Below are 21,930 nucleotides of genomic sequence, written 5' to 3'. Positions count from 1 at the left end.
ATTCACTTTAATTGGAACACTATGAGTAAGTTTTGCCTTAAAACAATAGACAATAATCATGAATAGGAACTACAAATAACCTAACAAATACATGGAGAATGTTTGACCTCATCAGGGGTCAAAGAAATGAGAATTTAAATACTGAGGTTTCATTTTTCACCTACCATGGTACCAAAAAGAGCCTAGTTTCAAAAAATAAAAATACTTCATGCTGATGGATGAGAGGAAAACTACAAAGGTGTAAATTAATATAAATCGCTAAGAAGATAATTTAGCAACAATTTCTAGAAGGCTTAAAATTTTAGAGGTGCCTGGGTGGCTCGGTTGGTTAAGCATCAGACTTGTGATTTCTTTCTTTTTTTTTTTTTTTAAGATTTTATTTATTTATTTGACAGAGAGAGACAGAAGGAGAGAGGGAATACAAGCAGGGGGAGTGGGAGAGGGAGAAGCAGACCTCCCGCTGAGCAGGGAGCCTGATGCGGGGCTCGATCCCAGGACCCTGGGATCCTGACCTGAGCCGAAGGCAGACGCTTAACGACTGAGCCACCCAGATGCCCCTCGGACTTGTGATTTCTGCTCAGGTCTTGATCTCAGGGTCGTGAGATGGAGCCCTACATCGGGCTCCTCGCTGAGCTGAGAGTCTGCTTGAGATTCTCTCCGTCTGCCCCTTCCCCTACTTGTGCATGTGCATGCACGCTCTCTCTCTCAAATAAATAAATCTTTTAAAAATATATAAAATTTTTACCCCTTGGGATGCCTGAGTGGCTCAGTCGGTTAAGTATCTGACTCTTGATCTCAGGGTCATGGGATCAAACCCAGCATCAGGCCCAGTGTCAGGCATGCTCAGCGCAGAGTCGGCTTGAGACTTTCTCTCTCCCTCTGCCCCTCCCCCTACTCATGCATGTGCTCTCCTTCTCTAAAATAAATAAATAAAATCTTAAATTTTTTTTTTTACCTTTTAAATTAGTCATTTTACTCCCTGGAATTTATACAAGAAAATAATACAAATGAAGAAGACTTTTACACAGACTGTTTTTTGTAAGCTCATCTGGAAGAATAAGTTTTGAAAAAGAGTAAGAAGAGGAACCTGATTTAACAAATATCAAAACTATACGCTAATGATACTAAAACTGTATGATGCTGGCACAGAAATTTCCAGATGGCTCTAGAGAACAGAATTGGCCCAAAATAGACCCAGATATATACAGAATAGGTATATTATAAAGGTGGCATTTAAAATCAGTAAGGAAGATACTGACTTTTTAATGAATGGTGTTGATACAATTGACTATCCAACTGGGAGCAAAACAAATTAGATTCCTAGATTATATCATAAACAAATATATTTATTGACATATGATAATTAATTGTTTTAAACTTATAAGAGTATTAAAAGAATATATAGGAGAGTTTTATTATCCTTAAAGTACAGAAAGCCTTTCCAAGCATTACAGAAAATCTAAATGGGATAAAGGTAATAAACTATAGATTTGAATAAAAATTAAAACCTTTTTTATTACCAAAAACACTTTCAATAAAATTAAAGATGACTCAAGAAGGGGAAATGCGGAAAGAATATTCTTTTTACCAAATGGCGCTGGGACCGCATGTATACACCCCGTATATCCACATGTAAAAGAAATATACAAGAAACAAAATGATTAGTTGCTAAATGAAAAAGTTAGTATAAAGTTAATATGTACGGTATATTTACGTTTTTATTTCCAAAATGTATACAAAGAGATAGAAAAGCTAAAAGATATGTAACTGATTCTAACAAAGGTTATCACTAAGTGGTGGAATTTCTTTTGATTTTAATTTTTTAAAAAGATTTTATTTATTTATTTGACAGAGAGAGAGATACAGCAAGAGCGGGGACACAAGCAGGGGGGTGGGAGAGGGAGAAGCAGGCTCCCTGGGGAGCAGAGAGCCCGATGCGGGGTTCCATCTCAGGACACTGGGATCATGACCTGAGCCAAAGACAGACGCTTAACGACTGAGCCACCCAGGTGCCCCTCTTTTGATTTTAATTTTGTTCTTTATGTTAATCTATAGTTTCCATCATTTCTATAATGAATGAAAATATATATACCTTTTACAATCAGAACAAATCAAAACAGATATGTTTTTAGAACACTGGATATTAGTTCAGAATATGCATGCTTTATATTACTATAGGAAAAAAAATATGCCAAGTATACTCCCTCTTGACAGATTTTTTCCCAACCTACTCTGAATCTGCTCACAGTGCCAGCTAAGGGGATAGTAGGCCATGTGTTTCCACACCTTTGACCACAGCTAATCGGACCAGGGGTAAACTTGACCACAACCAGGCTATCAGATTATAGCCTGGGACTTGTAATTGGGATTCAGAGCCTCTAAGCAATTCTCTCCTGAGTTTTTGGACTAAGAGACCAGGTAGGGATAAGGTGGACATTTTCCACCATATCTATAGAAATAAGGAAGTCAATCCTCATAGAAAAAAAAAAAAAAAGATCAATACAGAAGAACAAGCAGCTTGAAAGACCATGAGACATTTAAAGACTGCCAGTGTCTTTAGTAAAGGTTACATTGCTCACTAATTCTTTTTTTGTGTGAAAATGAATCCTTTTGGCTGACTTCTACGTCTGGGTTCATACAAGGCATTATGCAGGAAAACTCCAATTGAAGACAAGAGGAGATCCTAAGAATAGAAATCCCTGAGAATTAGCAAAAATTCCTGAAGAATTTTAGACTTTTAAAAGCTTTTAAAAGCTGTGGATTTAGTAGGATCCAAGCTGAGTGCCCCTGAAGGTAAAGGCTGACCCAACTAATATCTTGGTTAAAGGTGGAACAAATAGAAAATTGCACTAGGCTTTTCCTGTGGTACAATGGAAGAGTAGAAATGGAACAAGGAAGACCAAGAGAAGAGGGAAGGGATTTGCTAGGCCAGATGTGGGGGCAGGGGTTGGGGGCTGTGGCGTCAACTTCCTTTTTGTCCCCTTTCACCACCTAAGAACTGAGATGCAGGCCTGGAATTCTAGTCTAGGGGACACATTTGTAGTTGCCAGAGTCAGACAATCACTGTTAGCCCCTTTTTCTGAAGAGGCAGAGTGCCATGGCTGAGCTCAAGCTCATCTCCTGAAGGAATTGATTCTACCTTCTACTTTCTGTGTGGGATGGGGTTCTTACTTCTCCTACTCTACTAGTTACAGAGGAATCAATCTTTACCCAATGTGGGGAAAATAGAGACATCAATCAGGTAAGGGATCTGTAGGCCCAGCCCTTAGTATACATTGACTCTTTTTTTTTTCCTGTTCCTTTCCCATTTTTTTCCTGTTTCTCTCCCTTCTTTACTGTAGAATGCCAACTAGTAAGTGTAGAAGAAATTAGGACATTAGAAAAATTACCATTTTGCAACCATCATAATTCATCCAAGCAAGAATTGTGAATGGATGCTAAAACTAGTAGAGGTAAATTTGATGAAAATTCAGGTATGTACATACCCTCAAGTGTCTCCCACAGAATACTTATTAATTACAAAGAGAAAAATAGTAAATTTTACAGTTGAGAAAATGGACAGGCAGAATATCAAGTGATCAAAGTTAATATCACCATAATAGTATAAATTCACATTGTGTGCTTCCTGATATGACCCACCAAGAAGTCAGTATTGCTTCGGGGGCATTTCTGCCAAAAATGCCTAAGGTGACCCCAATCACAAAGAAATATTAGGGAAATATAAATTGAGGAATATTCTGCAAAATAAAAGCCTTCTATTCTTCATAACTGAAAGACATGAAAGATAGAAGACTGAGAAACTATTACAGACCGAAAGAAACCAAAGAGAATGACAACAAAATGCAACACGTGATCTTGGATTGGGTCCTGGAGACAGACACACACATATACACTGACGCCAATTTGTTAGGACAACTGACAACATTTGAATGGGAAGCTAGACGGTACTATTGTCTTCATATCAATTTCCTGATTTAGATGGTTTTACTGTCGGTATGTGGAAGGATTCTGCATCTCAGCAAATGTGCACTGAAGTACGTAGGGGTAATGGGGCATCATTACCCTAAACTTATCCTCAAATCGCCAGAGAGGGGAAGCTAGAGAACGATCAAGTAAATACAGTAAAATGTTAAGAGTTAGGGAACCTGGATGAAGGGATACAAGAGTTAATTGTACTGTTCTTGCCTCTTTTCTGTGGGCTTGAAACTGTTTCAAATATTTTTATTTAAAAAGAGAAGTAATGACACAAGCAAGTGTACAACTTCAATGGTGATAAGTGAGGTGAAGAAAAGAAAGTGTTTATTTATTGGCACTAAGGGGAAAGCTGCCTGATATAGAGGGGGATCCAGAAAGGCTCTGATGTGGGGGTGACTTGCAAGCTGAGCATTGAAAAATGAACAGGAGAAAGCAGGTAAAAAATGGGGATAAGCAGCTTTATGTAGAGACAGACACAAGCAGATGGGAAGGAAGAAACACGGGAAAGAGCTAAGCATGAAAGGAGGCCAGTGGGGCTGGTGCAGTGACCGCCGGCAGAGGGGCGTGAGGAGAGGCTGAGGGTCTTACGCTAAGGACAAGCGGAAGCCAGAGAAGAAGAAGTGAGGTACAATTTTACAAGATCACTTTAATCACTGGCTGGAGAACGGACTGTAGGACGTACAGCAGGACACAGGGGCCAGTTAGAAGGCCAGATGAATGGTGGTGGGGATGAAAGACGTGGTGGGAATCCAGATTTATTTCAGAGACATAAACAACGGGACACACTGATGGATCGAGTAGAGATCTGAGGGAGAAGAAGGTGGTAAGAATGACCCCCTGGGTTTTGGCTCCTACCGATGGGATGGATTAAAGTGACATTTATTAAGAAGGGAAAACTGGAGACGAAATAGATATGCAGGAGGGTGAAGATTAAGAATTCATTCTTCACAAGTTAAATTTGCTACACCTTGTCTGCATGTGTGGTATGTTTCATACTTTTTTGGGAGGGGGTTTTGTGAATTGTTTTATTTTATTTAGAAGAATGGAAAAATCGATGTGCCCATGAGACATCGAAGAGAAGGCATGAAGCTGGGTAATGAGCTACATATGCTTTGGAGTTTAAAAGACCCGTGTGATGTCTGATAACCCACTTGGGAAAAGCCAGGTAGTGGAAGGTATTTAAAGATTTTAAAAAACAAAAATAATCTTTTATGCCTTTGAATGATGTACATTTCTTTTAACACTTATCTTACTCTATTCATTGATAGTTATTTTTACACATCTGGATTACAAAGTATGTATTTGACTCATTTTCCCACCCCCATGCTGCCTTCAAAATGTAGGGGCTAGTCTACATTTATTAAAGAGAATTTTTTAATCAAATAAAAATCTTTTTTTTTTTTTAAAGATTTTATTTATTTGAGAGAGAGAATGAGAGACAGAGAGCATGAGAGGGAGGAGGGTCAGAGGGAGAAGCAGACTCCCTGCCGAGCAGGGAGCCCGATGCGGGACTCGATTCCGGGACTCCAGGATCATGACCTGAGCCGAAGGCAGTCGCTTAACCAACTGAGCCACCCAGGCGCCCAATCAAATAAAAATCTTAATAGGGTTGAATTAAATGACTATTAAGTTGTGTTTTTTCTATGAAATTGTTTACATATAAAAGGAAAGAAAAAAGAGAATGCCAATTTATTGCATGGGAAACTAGACAATTTGACTTCTATAGATTTCAAGCTGGGGCTTTCTGTGTTGAGCAATCTCCTCCTGCCTACTGCCTTACCATTCTGTACATAATCACAAATAATCAGTGGCCAAAAAAAATCATTGTTAAACCCAATAGACCACAAAATGACATTCTGTGGTCAATATAATCCAAAAGAAATTAGTTTGCATTCCTGTATTTAAAATAGTCCTCAAAGAATGTAAGAAGTAGGCAGCTTACATGTACCACCTCCAGTATTACATGGTAGGAACTAAACTGACAGCTGGCACAATAACAAAATTTAACAGCTAGAAGGTAGAACAGATGACACATTAAATTGTAGGCACCTGAACTCTGGGCCTCTGACTCTGGCAAACCCAAACTTTAACTGAGTGACTTTAGAAGATCATCCTTCTTTCTCCAGGGGAAGGAGGAGACCCCAGCCCTGTGGCTCCACCTGGACCTCATGGGCCTGTACCTCCTTCTTCTGCCCTGGTACTGGAAGCAAGTCCTGAGCCCCCTTCTAGACAAGGACGTCTTCATCCCCAGCTGTGACACAGGCTTTCAGGAAGCTGCTGGGCCATGCAGCTGGAACTCCGAGGCTGAAAGTCAGACTGGGAAGGAGGCCAAGCAGCCAGATCTCAGGCAGGCTGGAGATGGTGACACCGGGTATCACCAAGACAGAGAGCATCGCTGTGGCCACCCAGTGGACAAAGGAGCACCTGGGGGCATCTGTCCATTATACCAGCTGCTTAGTCCTCAAGGTTTCAGAATTACCAGATAACGGACCAGGTGAAAAGTCTCAGGGATCAGGATAGAGATATATTGAGGTTATTATTATTATTTTTTTTGCATGAGGAATCACAAATACATTAATACTCAAGGAATAAATATATTTGGGACTGCCCTAAACAAAATCGGGTCGTGTGGAATATATATGTCTCAGGGTGGAAGTAGGAGGAAGTTTACTAGCAGTGAGGAAATAGGTTTAACAGGCAAGAATATGTACCTGGAAGAAGGTAGAATGAAGGATAGAAAGGCAAGGAGGGAGGAGAAAGAGATGACTGGAGTAGAAACTCTAATGTGCATGTGCTGTAGCCTCTGAAAATCTAGGGGGAAAATGTTCATCTGGTTCCGTTAGTGCCAGAAAGCCATTGTGCTGCCCATATGTCATTGTATATATCTCTTCCTGAGAACTGTATAAACCGGTTTTTCCCCATCACATGATGATAATCAAAAATCCTCCTGCAGCCAAGAAGCGTTCTAAGATGACTTGATTGTTTAGTCCGTGCCCATGGGTGAATATAAAATGGGACAATTCTGAGAAAATAAGTGAGATCAAGTTATGCCCAAATGTGGTCTGCAAGACTCAGTCTTTCTGTGTGTTTTCTCCTCTTATCAGTCCTGAGAAGGGCTTCTGAGGAAGCCCAGGTAGGTAGCAGAGAGGGCTTCCTGTGAGCCTCAGGAGGTTCCCGACCCCTGGCAAGGGAGCAGCCAAATTTCCCAGTTTTCTAGAAGAAAGTCCAGGGCAGACCATTTGGGCTGCTGAAGGAGGGCATCCCGCAGGGACGGCAGCAGGCATCCTGCCGACTGGCAGCTGTAGGAGTTTCTCTGCTGGCCTTGCCCTCACCTGGCCGGCCTGATGCTCCCCAGGTAAGAGCTCTGAGTGGGAGCACCGGGGATCCCCAACAGAGGCTGCCCCTAGGAAGGGCACACTGCCTGTCCCCACCCCGCTGTGCCCACGCTGAGGGGACTGCTGGTCTCTGCGAGTCACGCTCAAGTTCTCTGCATGCCGCTTCCTTGCGGAGCCCTCCCACTCCCAGTTCTGAGAAGGAAATGCAGAATTCATTCCCTCTGCCCACGCTGTGTGGTCCTCCTGCTCCTTCCCAAGGGCTCCTGCAGCTCGGGAGGGAGGCAACACTTTACCACCAGTGCTGCATAAGGCACTGGGCCCCCTTTTAGGGGCAAAGTTCGAGTCTTCCTCTGGGGTTTGGCAACAAAGCTTGTTCACATCCCAGTTGGTGAGAGCAGCATCATTTTCTAGTTTAAATTCAACACAAGAAACAGGTTAAATCTTTTTTCTGAGCTTTGTGGTTGCTGAGGCCTCCCCCAAAGAGCATGTGACATTGCCTTGCTTGAGCCAGTTTTATTTTAAAATAAAGTTTTACTTAAAAAAGGAATTTAAGGGGGACGCCCGTGTGGCTCAGTGGGTTAAGCGTCTGCCTTTGGCTCAGGTCATGATCCCAGGGTCCTGGGTTCCAGTCCCGCGTCGGGGTCCCTGCTCAGCGGGGAGTCTGCTTCTCTCTCTCCCTCTGCGCTCACCCACTCTCTCTCTCTCTCTCTCTTTCTCGAAAGTAAATAAATAAAATCTTTAAAAAAATGGAATCTAAGCGGTGCCTGGCTGGCTCAGTCAGCAGAGCATGCACTCTTGATCTCTGGTCTTGAGTTTGTGCCCCCATTGGGGGTAGAGTTTACTTAATTACAAAAATGTTTTTAATGGAATTCAAAATAAAACCATCACAACTACCATGATTCATGTTAGTCGGTGATTGGCTATGTCTTTGTAGCAATCATCACAAACACTCAGAAATTCTGTTGACATGAGAAATTTTTATTTATTTGTTTTTTGTTTGTTTGTTTAGAGAGGGGTGGGGGAAGGGCAGAGGGAGATGGAGCTGGAGAGAGAATCCCACGCAGAGCTTCATCTCACAACCTTGAGATCATGACCTGAGCAGAAATCAAGAGTTGGATGCTTCATAGACTGAGCCGCCCAGGTGCTCAGATGTGAGAAATCTTAATCCCTAAATTGTTTACAGAACAATGGACCATTAACGAGGGGGACATATATTTTGTAATCATTTATTTCATTTTTTAAAAAGATTGATTGATTTTAGAGAGAGAGAGAGAGCACACGGGAGCAGGGGGAGGGGCAGAGAGAGGGAGAGAAGCAGACTCCCCGCTGAGCCTGGAGCCCTACACAGGGCTCCAGCTCAGGAACCTGAGATCATGAGCTGAGCCAAAACCAAGAGTCAGACTCTTAGCCAACTGAGCCCCCAGGTGCCCCTCACTCGCTTGTTTCAAAAGGCTTCTATTTGGCCACTTTATTTCAAGATCCTGGAGTGAACACACCTTTTACTACCTCCAGCATTTCCATAGACGCTGAAAATCCCTCAGGCCCCAGGAAGCCTGTCTCCTGCAAAGTGTACTTTTCCTTCCTCTGCTGTAGTAGAGAGAGAACAGGAAAAGGGCCTTCCTGGCTCTTCCAGAGACTAATCTGCGTGTGTCCAGGAAAGGTGAAGCTTCAAGACCTCACATTTTGAATGTGAGGACCCTGGGTCTGAAATAAGCCTCTTACACTTCAGGAGCTAAGTCTTGCTGTGCTTGGGGACTGCTGGTGCCCCTGGTTTCCCGTGGTCACCTTTTCCCCTTTCCGCCTCACTGATTCAGAAGCTTTCCCTTCAAAGTCGAGCCCCCGGCACAAACCTTCTCGGCAAATCTAGTGACACATGCTTTTCTCACTCTTCGGGTACTTCACTTGGTTGTAATAATTACCAGCACATCATTCCCTTTCCCCATTACAGCTTCTACGACAAGCAGTTTCAAATCTCTTGAGAGAAGGACTGATGTCTTAAAAGGCATTTACACACGTACTATTTACACACAGGCTCTCCCAATAGGCTGGGTGGCACCAGCAGGGGGGACGTGTCCGCGACACAGCCGCAGCACCGTCCCTCGCCCTCTTCCTTTTGAGAATAAGCCTCTCTTAGTGGGGAGCGCCTTTGTGGGGCATTCAGCCAGCCGAGGGCACGCACTGTGGCGGATGTCATTCACACACACAGATTTCTAAAGAGTGAGGTTAAAGGGTGTCGTTATTACCAAAGGAGGGGTAACACCGGTCCTGGGGAGTGGCGTCCCGACCTCCAGCCTCACGAAGCACCAACGACAATGCAGCAGTTTCAGGTGATGAGGCTGGGGGCCTGGGGGACCAGGCAGTGTGAGACAAGGAATGTATGTGGAAATTAAGACCCTTCCCCTTTGTTCATGTTTGTAAATGACAACCTGTTTTCCTGGAGACCTTGTCCCTGAGTCACTGTCCAGGGACAGGACCCTGTCACCCGGCCCGTTCTCTCTGCACATTGCCCTATAACAGCAATCCTCAGTCGGGGGCTTGTGAAAGCACCCAGATGTGGCAAGAGTCGTGGGGAGATGCGGCAGTTTATTACTTAACAAGTAATATTTGAGTGGCAAGGGGAGGCCAGGCTGTCCCTTCAAAAATACGTTGGAAAAAAAAAAACAACAGGAGTTGAGATTACCTATGACCTCACTCTCTGCAGGTTCCTCACATTCCAATAGGTTTTTTTTTTTTTAAGATTTATTTATTTATTTTAGATGTATATATAGAGAGAGGGTGTGTGCATGGGCAGAGGGGCAGAGGGGGAGAGAGAGAGAGAATCTCAAGCAGACGGAGCCCGATGTGGGGCTCAATCCCACAACCCATGAAGTCCTGACCTGAGCTGAAGCCAAGAGGCCGGACACTTAACCGACTGAGCCAGCCAGGCGCCATCCAGTAGAGTGTTTAGGTAGGAAGGGAGGAAAGGGGTCCCAGTTAACACTGCCACAATTGCACGTTGATGGCCCCGTCACCTACCAGGAATGGGAGAGTGTGAGATTTAGTGTCTGAGGCATGAGGACATTCTTCTGGATATTGCTCCCGAAGCTGAATGGTTTTCAAGATAAAGAATTCCTTGTTCCTGTAGGTAACTGCAAGGTTTTCAATGCAGAGATGAGGCAACAGCGCGGGAGCATTAGTTCCCAGAAGCGCGAGGCATCTCAGGTGCACGCGTTCCATTCTTGCAACCCCCACCCCTGCTCCTTCCAGCTCACTCCATCTCTCTCCCGGATCCCCAGTGTTCTTTTTTTTAAGATTTTATTTATTTATTTGCTAGAGAGAGAGCAAGAGAGTACAAGTGGGGGATGCGGCAGGCAGAGGGAGAAGCAGGCTCCCCGCTGAGCAAGGAACCCGATGCGGGACTCGATCCCAGGACCCTGGGATCATGATCCGAGCTGAAGGCAGATGCTTCACCGACTGAGCCACCCAGGCGTCCCGGATCCCCAGTGTTCTTGAGCCCGCCAGGACTCCAGTGCCACCGACCCAACAACCCCCTTTTCACTAACCCCCATCCCTTGCTATCCTCCCTTCCTTCGTTCCCCACCTACACTCCCTGATCTGTTACTATCACCCCCCCACACACCGGCCATGCCTAAGACTCCTTCGCCCACCTCTCTCCCTTAGTGGTACTCACTTGGCCAAACCACAGGCCCGGGTCATACCACCTCTCACTGCCTCAGGCCTGCCCTTGTGGACTTGAGTGCGGATGGAGAGAACAGAACTCATAGGCTGACTGGTCTCAGGAGAAATCCATGACCACAGGTCTCCAGTGGGCCTTTATGCTCTTGGATATGGCCATTCTCCATTCATTCTCCCCATTTCCAGACAACCTTTCCAAACCCCTCCTCTCTCCTCAATCCTCCAACTTGTCCTTTCCTGTCCTCACTCTGAGCTGATGAGCAACTTGACTGAGAAACCCTGAAGCAATTGGAGGAGAATTTCCCCAGAGTCCTCCCACGCCCTGGTGGCCACCAGGGCCTGCGGCCGCCCTGCCTACCCTCCCTCCCCCGTCTGAGTGCTGTCCCCGCACGTGTGCAGTAGGGCACAGCCCCTCGGACCCCTGCAGCGCACCCTCCTGCAATGCCACCCTCCCCCTCCTCTCCTAAGTCACCACTCTCTCCCTCTCCACTACCTATTTCTCCCCTCTTGCTGTCCCTTCCCCACCCCCACCACCACACCTTTCTCTGGTGGCCCCCAAATTCCTCTAGGGATCTGTCCACACTCACTGCCTCCAACCCCTCTTCCCATATTGGATGAAAGGATTTGCATCACGCACCCGCACCCACCACTCTTCCCAAACTGCTTCCACGCACGTGTCCAGTGACCTCCTCCTGGACCGCCAGGGTTCACTTCCTGTCCTCACGCGACTTTACACAGAAGCATTTGACCACTGTCTCTGTCTCCTTCTTGATACACCTTCTTCCYTTGGCTTCCGGGACACCTCTCTCTTGCAACTTACTTCCTCTTGTCTCAATGCTTCCTCTCAGTGTCCTTTGCTGGTTCCTCCACTTTTCCCAGATCCTTCATGTCAGGTGCCCTCGGGGCTCAGTCCTCAGCCCCCTGTGTAGCTATCTTCTGTGTCAGCCCGTAGCTGTCTGCTGAGCTCCAGACTCGAATTCCCAATGGCCTCCTCCACATTTCCCCTTGAATGCCTGGGAGACATCTCAAATTTAACCTTAGTGAGTAGATCGTTTTATTTCATGTTCTCCCAAAGGTGGATCATTGTGTAAATCATTTCCACTGAATCCTAGGTAATTCTTAAGAAGTTTTATTTTTCAGGGTGCCTGGGTGGCTCAGTCGTTAAGCGTCTGCCTTCGGCTCAGGTCATGATCCCAGGCTTCTGGGTTCGAGTCCTGCATCGGGCTCCCTGCTCAGCGGGGAGCCTGCTTCTCCCTCTCCCTCTGCCCGTGCTTGTGTCCCCTCTCTCGCTGTGTCTCTCTCTGTCAAATAAATAAAATCTTTAAAAAAAAAAAAAGTTTTGTCAAATAAATAAATAAACAAAATCTTTTAAAAAAAAAAAGTTTTATTTTTCAAAAAATATCTGTGGTGAAGTCGTAGTATCACACATCAAGTCAGACCTATATTTTTATTACTGAGGCATGTTTTTGCGTTTTTCTGCATATTGTGTCCTACTCATTAGTTGTGAGGAGAATTTTTTTTTAAGATTTTATTTATTTATTTGAGAGAGAGAGCATGGAGGAGCGGAAGGAGAAGCAGACTCCCCATTGATCAGGGAGCCCTATGTGGGACTCAATCCCAGAATTCCGGGATCATGACCTGAGCCAAAGGCAGATGCTTAACCGACTGAGCCACCCAGGCACACCGTGAGGATAATTTTTGAGGCAGCCTAAGAAACTAGTAAACACCTTCTGAACCTAAACAAGGATCAACTTAGGAGAGAGACAGGTGTTACTGTTTCCTGGAAGAAATGCCAAAGCTGGTCATGTGATGCCCTCTGAGGGGAAGAGTACGCCCAGTAGGACCAGCTGCAGTCAAGAACTCCACATGCAAATTTTACACATTCCCATGACTCTTTCATCCTTTCACCAACCTAGCACAGGCCTGAGAGCCTGCTGGCATCCTGGACACGTGCTTTGAGGGGAGAAGGATAGAACCCCACGGAGGGAGTCTTGAAGCTAAAAGGTGTCCTAAGGGTGTCTGGCTGGCTTAGGGTGTAGAGCATGCAACTCTTAATCTCAGGGTTGTGAGTTCGAGCCCAGCCTTGGGTGTGGAGATTACTTAAAAATAAAATCTTTAAAAAATGTTAAAAAAATTAAAAGGTGTCCTAGCCCAATCAGCCTGAAGTCTGAACCAACTTGCAGTCCAACATAGTCAGGTCTTTTGACTTATTGCCACAAGGGAGACTGCCCACCAGAAGACCCATGGGTCATCTCATCAAACAAAAGAAAAGAGTTAGTACAGGATTTAGGAGTGAAGCAATGTGTTGATAGGCTCTAAGCAAAGCAGGGCTGTGTGAAAAGGGGTCTACATCAGGTCTGAACTGCAAAGTGGACCCAAGGTCTGTTACCTTAGAAAGTATAGTTGACCCTTGAGCAACATAAGGGCTTAGGTGTGCTGACCGCCTGCATAGTCGAAAATTCACATAAGTTCTGATACCCTAAAAACTTAACTATAAATAGGCTACTGTTGCCTGGGAGCATTACTGATAACACAAGCAGTTGATTGACCCATATTTTGTACGTTGTATGTATTATATACTGTATCCTTACAATAAAGTAAGCTAGAGAAAAGAAAATGTTATTAAGAAAATCATAAGGAAAGTGCAGGAAATGGCAGAAGGGAAGTCAGGGAGATTTCGATGGTGAAAGGTATTTGAGGTACTGTTGATGGTCCTGAGATGTGAGCCAGATACAATTAATTACTGGAGAGAGGCTTCCAGGACTTTCTCCAAAGCATAAGGACGTACTCAGACAGGCTTCTAGGAGCAAAGACTGGTTCCTGAGTGATAGCCAGCCAGAAACTGAAGATCTCAATCCTATAACACAAGAAAGTGAATTTGGCCAACAGAGTAGAAGGGCTGGGAAGCAGATTCATACCTAGAGCCTCCAGTGATCTTATGATGGGTTCATAAACATTTACAAATATAATATCCTTATGTCAGATCCTTATCCTAACTACGAGACATAATATATTTTTTAAAGTTTTTGAGTATAGTTGACACACAATGCTACATTAGTTTCAGGTGTACAATATAGTGATTTATCATCTCTATATTTTGCTATGGCTCACCACAAATGTAGCTCCCATCAGCTCCCATCTGTCACCATACAATACAACTACAACATCATTGACTATATTCCCTATGCTCTGTCTTTTATTCCCATGCCTTATTCACTCCATACCTGGATGATTGTACCATATATAATATTTCATTAACTAAGGGGACCACCCTCTTTTCTCTGAGGTTCACAATAATGCCTCTTCCCAGCTTGGGTAAAGAACCTCCTCCTACAAATGAGGATATCGTAATTTCAAGCAGAATATTTAGTCCTAGGTACAGGGAGGTACCTGCTACATCCACTCACATGGCCATTCGGTACAGCAGGTCCCAGCAGGCAAGCTGAAGGTATGGCTTGAGTTCCACTGGAAAATAATCGCATTACAGGCAGTGTCATGAAGCAAGCAGAACTCCCCACCTCCAGACATCTGGTCAGTTCAAATCAGGCACCGATCTCAAATCCTAGGTGCTATTATGCAAATTCAAGGATCTGATTTCAATTGCCAATGTGTTTTCCAGATGTGCTCCCCCTTAATTTCAAGAATAACAAATGTTCAAATAAATTTTATATACTGCAAAAAGAAAATCTTAAGAGAAAATACATTTACAGTACTATATTGTATTTATCAAATTAAAAAGAAAATCTGTATATAAGTAGACCGTCAAGTTCAAACCCATGTTTTTCAAGGGTCAAGCATACAGCTGCGAAATGTTGTGTCTAGCAACCATTATCTGAAGCTCTCTGAGTTGTATATTGAAGCTGCTTCTGTGTCCGAGTGACTCAGAGGCAAGAATGAGATATCCATTCTTACTGATACAATTTTAAATAGCAAAGTTTTGGATAAGAGATGCTTTTTCAGAGAACAAGGTTTCTCAGTAAGTGAAAATGCAGTAGTCACTCAAACAAAGGGGTTGTTAAAACACTTTACGGTTGCAGCACGTCCCTTGGAGAAACATTCGGCCAGAAATTTGGCAGAAATTTACTTTCGCAGCTCAAGTTAATATTTACTTTCTCAAGAACCAGGGCAGGACATGGGGGATGCAGGGGGGTAGATGGCAAGTGACGCAAGGACCTAGTTAAACTTTTGCTTTCTTTGCAATTCACTCTGTAGCTCTCTTGCATTTTCCTTCTGTGCCTATCCCTCCCACTCCCGATCTTGAAAAGAAAACAGGGTATTAATATTCTCTGCCTGACCCTACAATCCTTTCATCCCCAGTAGCCCCGGGCCCCAAGCTTGACGTAGGAAGTGAACATGTCAGCTCGGGGGCTGTATCTGTTTGAGGAAAGTAAAAGATCTTCCTTTGAGACTTGGCAGGCAAAGTCCTTTCAAAGCTGTTGACAGCCTGTCTTATAAAAGCCACCTTCTCCTCTGACACCTCTGGGAGGGTTTGAGCCTATAACCCTGTTCAAGACCCTTTCATATTCACTGTCCAGCAATTAACATTTTATGTACTTGTTTAATATGCCTGTTACTTCAAGCAAGTTGTAATCTTTTTGAGAGAAAGAAGGTTGCCATAAATATGTATGTGCATTTAATATGCATAAACAGTCTTTGGTCTTTCTCAGGAGCCCTCGGCGGTGCTGGGCACAGAAGAATCAGCAAATACCTCCTGCCCAGGTTGGTGCTGGCCCAGCAGCAGGACAAGACCCCTTCTCCTTCCCCATTTGGACAGAAAACTCAGTAACAGGTAGGAAGATAGGGAGAGTGTAGAGCCAAAACCATATATTGTGCAAGATACTACCCTCTTGGCCTATGAATTTTTAACTCTTAAAAAATGAAAATAGGGAAGGGTAGTGAATTTTAAAAGCAAAGCAAGTCTGGGCAGTTAATTTTATTTTATTTTATTTTATTTTTTAAGATTTTATTTATTTATTTGAGAGAGTGCGAGAGAGAGAGCGAGGAGAGTGAGCAAGGTGAGGAGCAGCGGGAGAAGCAGGCTCCCTACTGAGCAGGGAGCCCGACGTGGGGCTCCATCCCGGGACTCTGGGATCACGACCCAACTGACTGAGCCACCCAGGTGCCCCTGGGTAGTTAATTTTAAAACCAAAGCAGGCTGAAGGCATCCTCAGCCTGAGCACAAGTGACCACCCTAGAGGGGTACAGGATGAGACACCCCCAATATGCCACTCTGGCATAAAGATTATTTCAAGTTAAAAGTAATAAAAACCCAGCAGATGCAGGAAAGTCTCTCTGCCTCCCCCATAACTGCCTAAATTTACGTTGGAAGGGAGAGCCTGCGTCAGGGAGAGAAGTACTAACAGAGACCTCCTTTACCACAGGAACTCAGAAGCATGATAGAACAATGTTGTTTTTCCAAACATCTCCTTTCACCTTCTCGCTAAGGACTTTTCTCGCCTTTGTGTCCTCAGGCCCTTAGCTTTGTCCTGAGCTCATACGAGCTTCCCGTTGCCTCATTACCTTCAGAGTTTCAGGTCTGTGTGGATTCCCCATATGTACACACCTTAAATTTGATTTGCTCCTGTTAACCTGTCTCATGTCAATTTGGTTCCAAATCCAGCTGGAAAGATCATCGGGCAGAGGAAGGTCTTCCTCCCTGACGATCCCCTACCTCATCAGTCATGAGGAGCTCAGATGCCATGGGCTGATGGCATGGACGGGAAGATTAGGATCCGACTGATCCCCTTTGGTGTCCTTCTTCATTTCTCTTCCTCCATCTTCACCTTCTCTTCCTCTTCTTCCGCTTGTTCCTTCTGCTTCATCTACTTCTTCCTCTTCTTTCTCTCTCTTCTATTTTTCTCCCACATCTGTGTAGAAATGGCAAAGTGTTTCCCAGACTCACTGCCTAGCTGCCATGTCACTTCATACCACCCCTACCCTGTGTCCTGGGCCAGGGACCGGCCCCATCTGCCCACGTGGATCCGCTCCAAGAGGGACCTCAGAAAGCACAGCAGGGGCTGCACCCAGTCGCTGGAGTGTCGAGACATTAGTTAATAAAAAGCAGTTATGTATCACAATTTACAAAGGGCTTAATTACAAAGCTACAGGAGGAGGCAGACTTATCTCACCAACAACATAAGCCTCATTTGCTTATTATCCAGCTTGTTTGTTTGTTTGAGATTTGAAAAATAGGAGAGGGATACAGATTACACAGCTAGGAAGTCCATGGATGTAGGTAACACACATGACCATCACCTCTTAGAGAGAAAAGTGAAGATCCAAGGCCCATACCGCCCCAGGAACGTTGCCCCCAGCATCTACTTTAAAAGCAAATCATCTACCAGTTTCCACTCATGGTTTTTCTCTGTCTGGGTCCAGAACCAACATACTCTGAATTGGGACCGCTTTGGGGAGGATGAGGGGTGGGGCATGCCAGCCATGTGCCTCCTGCAGTGGTGATTTCCCACAATCTACTGAGCTCAGTGAGATTCCCACAGGATCTGCCTCACTCTTGGCAGCGAACACAGGTGCCTTGGAACCATTTCCTCCTGGCCAAGAGAAGCCCCTGCAATCTCCGATTCATGAATCCTACTCCTATCTTGCCAGCTCACTCCCTCCAGTAAGTAAATATCCTTAGATCCCACCAGGATATACATTCAGATTGGGCCTACCACCTCTTCCGGGCTCCTTACCGCAATGTATTCACTTTGATCTTTATCCAGCTGAAATTCCATGGATAATCTTTTGTGTGTGTGTGTGTGTGTGTGTGTCTTTTTAATGACTGACACAAAACATATCTAAAACCTCAGCTACCATTTGTTCTTGCCGGTCTTGTACCTCTCCTTGAACTTGGCCTTGGCCTTTCTTCAGGCCTTGTGTTTAAGAGCAGAGTCTCTGAAGACATCATTTTTGAGGACAGTTTTGTCCAAGAGGATATCCACAGAGTACCTTGTGGGCATGAGATGATTGTAGTTGTAAACTTTCACAAAAGAGTTGATCTTTGACCTCTTGGCAATTTTCTTCTTGCCCATGGCAGCTGTCACTTTGTACCGGAGGGGGGGATAACGGTCAATTCCAGCCACCAGAGCATGGCTGTAGGGACGGTCTGAGGTGCCGTTGTCAATGTTCTTCACGATGACCAGTTTGCACCCAGAGTGGCATCAGGCCAGGACCAGCACCACCTTCCTGGCTTTCATGAACTTGCCCATCTCAACACCAGCCACTTGAAGTAACAGCAGAAAGGAAGTAACAGCACTTCCACTTGGACAATCACTTTAGTCACTCCTTTGTTTATCCTCAACTCACTTGCATGTCTCCAGGAAAAGTGTCCTCACTCAGCCAAACCACAGCTCTGGTCGAATCCAACTCTGCCAGCTCCACACGCTGAACATGGCCGAAGAACAGCTAAGCTGATGTGTATTTAAATTGACAAACTTCCGTTGGGCCCTGACCGCTGCCCAGCTAGCATATTATCCTTCCATAGCCCATTCTCTCCCACCCTCCTAGGCAAGTACTTTACACCTTGTCCTCTTTCTTCAAACTTTCAATGTCTCCCCCAGCTCAATTTGAGGAAATGATCTTGCTTCCTACTTTCCTGAGTGAGTTGAAGCATTTTAAGAGAACTTCCACCACTCCCAGGACCTCAGACTCTCAGCGTCCTCCAGCATATATGCAGCCTTATCACTATCACCAGAGACCATCTCTCCGTGTGCGCATCAGCCAATCCTTCCGGGTCCTCCCGTCTATGACTCTCACTTCGTCCTCTCCAACAAGCCAGCCTGTCAGCACACAAACACAATTGTTTCTCTCACCTTAAGATCTGCCTGTAAAAACGGTTCATGTTTTTTCCTATATAAGAAACCATCCAGTCCTTTACCAAAGTTCTGACTGTCAATCAAGATTTTCTAGAAGAACAGTTACTGAGGCACTACTCCTGCCAAAATTCTCTAAGGACCTTTTCCTTTCAGATTATACCCATGTTACGTGGATATCAGTACAATGGAGATGGGGACAGTATTTCCATACGTGTGGTTTACACTGTTAAACACACTCACTCTTCACACCCCCTTCCACACCATGCAGTGGCTTGGGCTCTGTCATTCCCCCTTCAGTCTGGACCTTAGTTTCCGACATACACACACACCTCTCATGACCATCTTAGGAGAAAGTTTCCATCGGACAAGAGCTTCAGACATCAGACACTTTTCAACTCTGGTTGCACTAGACTCGGTACTGCTCCATAATGCCAGGTGTTCAGCCAAACATGTGGAAAATGAATCTTATGTACTTGAGGAGTTCATGGCTTACAGAAGAGACAAGCAGGTCAACGATTAATAACTATGCAACAAGGCCACACTATCTAAATCCAGTTGGGCCCTGAGCTCAAGAGAATCTGTGGCTCAAAAGGTAACTGAACTGTGTGACCTCTGGCTCATGTAATCATCTCCCTGAGGGTGTGTTTGTAACTTTTTCTAGACACTGGCCCAAGGCCCAGCATAGAGGTATACAACAAGTGTTTGTTGAAGAAATGTTATGTGTACATATCAGGTCTTTGGTGAAACAATGGGAAAGACACTTAATCTTCCTTGGGGCAATAAGGCAAGGAAGGACTCACAAAGGAGTTGAGCTCTAAACTGAGAAGTAGGCAAGAGGGTGAAGGGTATTCTGGGCAGAGGGAACCACCTGTGCAAAGACATGGAAAAAAGGTTTAAAAGAGATCATGATGGGGCGCCTGGTGGCTCAGTCAGTTAAACGTCTGACTCTTGATTTCAGCTCAGGTCATGATCTCAGGGTCATGAGATTGAGCCCTGCGTTGGGCTCTACACTCAGTGCAGAGTCTGCTAGTCCCTCTCCCTCTGCTCCTTCCCCCCACTCTTGCACTCTCTCTCTCTCAAATAAATAAAGAAAATCTCAAAAAAAAAAAAAAGAAAAAAAGAGCTCAGGACGCCTGGGTGGCTCAGTTGGTTAAGCTTCTGCCTTCAGCTCAGGTCATGATCCCAGGGTCCTGGGATCGAGTCCTACACTGGGCTCCCTGCAAAGTGGGGGCCTACTTCTCCCTCTGCCTCTGCCCGCCACTCCCCCTGCTTGTGCTCTCTCTCTCTGACAAATAAATAAATAAAATCTGGGCGCCTGGGTGGCTCAGTTGGTTAAGCGACTGCCTTCGGCTCAGGTCATGATCCTGGAGTCCCTGGATTGAGTCCCACATCGGGCTCCCTGCTCGGCAGGGAGTCTGCTTCTCCCTCTGACCCTCCCCCCTCTCATGTGCTGTCTCTCTCATTCTCTCTCTCTCAAATAAATAAATAAAATCTTTAAAAAATAAATAAATAAATAAATAAATAAATAAAATCTTTTTTTTTAAAGATTTTATTTATTTATCTGACAGAGAGAGACACAGCGAGAGAGGGAACACAAGCAGGGGGAGTGGGAGAGGGAGAAGCAGGCTCCCACAGAGCATGGAGCCTGATGCGGGGCTCGATCCCAGGACCCTGGGATTACGACCTGAGCTGAAGGCAGACGCCCAACGACTGAGCCACCCAGGTGCCCCATAAATAAAATCTTTAACAAGAAAGGAAGGAAGGAAGGAAGGAAGGAAGGAAGGAAGAAAGAAAGAAGAAAGAAGAAAGAAAGAAAGAAAGAAAGAAGAAAGAAAAGAAAGAAAGAAAGAAAGAAAGAAAGAAAGAAAGAAAGAAAGAAAGAAAGAAAGAAAAGAAAGAGGGGCACCTGGGTGGCTCAGATGGTTAAGCGTCTGCCTTTGGCTCAGGTCATGATCCCAGGGTCCTGGGATCGAGTCCCGCATCGGGCTCCCTGCTAGGTGGGGAGCCTGCTTCTCCCTCTGCTTCTGCCTTTCTCTTTCTCTCTGACTTTCATGAATAAATAAATAAAACATTAAAAAAAAAAAGAAAGAAAAAAGAAAAGAGCTCCTGAGTCCAGGGAACCACGTGGCGCTCATCATGGCTGTCCTGGGGGGGCGGGGTCCATGAGAGAGGTGTGAGACTGGGCTGGAAAGAGGCAGTACTCATGCCTCCCTCTGCCTGAAGTACCTTCAGATGTGACAAGGAAACTCATTTCCACCTCATGCCTTTGAGTTGACTTCTTCCCCAGCTGCCTGGGGTTTCCCTTTTCCTATTCTTCCCAAAGCACTTTGCCTTGAGCATCTTTGGGAGGACAGGGCAGCATTTTTCACAGATATTCCTAAGTTTCCCTTGGTTCACACTTTCTTGCCTCCCATTTCAGAAGAGAGGGTAGTCCTTGTGAAATTCACGTGGCTATCATAGAACCAGGCAACTCCACATCAGGTCTCTCAAACCCTGACAACATATAGGATATTCCAGGGCTGTTGGATCCAGTCATCCCCAGAGGCAAAGGAAGACTCAGAGAAAAGTTCTCTGAAGACTACAGATTCCCTCCTCAATTCCCCAAGAGTGGGGTGGCAAACATTTTGTTCAAATAATATTTATGGAGCATTTTTTCCAGGCTCACTTGCTTCCTCTCCCTCATGCTTTGATGGATCTCTTTTCCCTGTATCTCAACACCCAGTACACTTGAGCTACATGTCAGGCCAATTCTAACCACTTATTGAGACTAACTCAGTACATTTTCACAACAACCCACTGAGGTAGGCAGTATAATTATTCCCCTTTTGTAGATGAGAAAACTGAGGTAAGCAATGTCAAGATCACCTGGCAAGTCAGTGGAAAAGTCAGGAATAGGATCCAAACAGTCCATGCAGAGACTGCTTATAACCCTTCCTACTGCTGCCTCTCCTCACACCCCTCTGGCAGCCACCACACCTGGAACACAGATAAATTTCTTTTCCTCACTACTCCAGAGGATACATTTTGTTTGTTTGTTTCTTAGCATTTTTTCTTACTTGCTTTCATAGGCATGTGTTAACACATCTCTTCTAACATTTTCTTTATATAACAGCTTACCACAGTCTGAGCAA

At 44.8% G+C, this 21,930-nt stretch overlaps 1 pseudogene; it reads right to left on the bottom strand.

Annotated features, from left to right (window-relative positions):
• Positions 1-17,794: 17,794 nt before the first annotated feature.
• On the bottom strand, positions 17,795-18,193 carry LOC116642512 (annotated as a pseudogene).
• Positions 18,194-21,930: the final 3,737 nt, after the last annotated feature.

Source organism: Phoca vitulina, unplaced genomic scaffold (genome assembly GCF_004348235.1).
Source record: "Phoca vitulina isolate PV1807 unplaced genomic scaffold, GSC_HSeal_1.0 scaffold23, whole genome shotgun sequence".
Lineage (NCBI taxonomy): Eukaryota > Metazoa > Chordata > Mammalia > Carnivora > Phocidae > Phoca > Phoca vitulina.
This window is presented reverse-complemented; position numbering and strand designations above follow the sequence as displayed.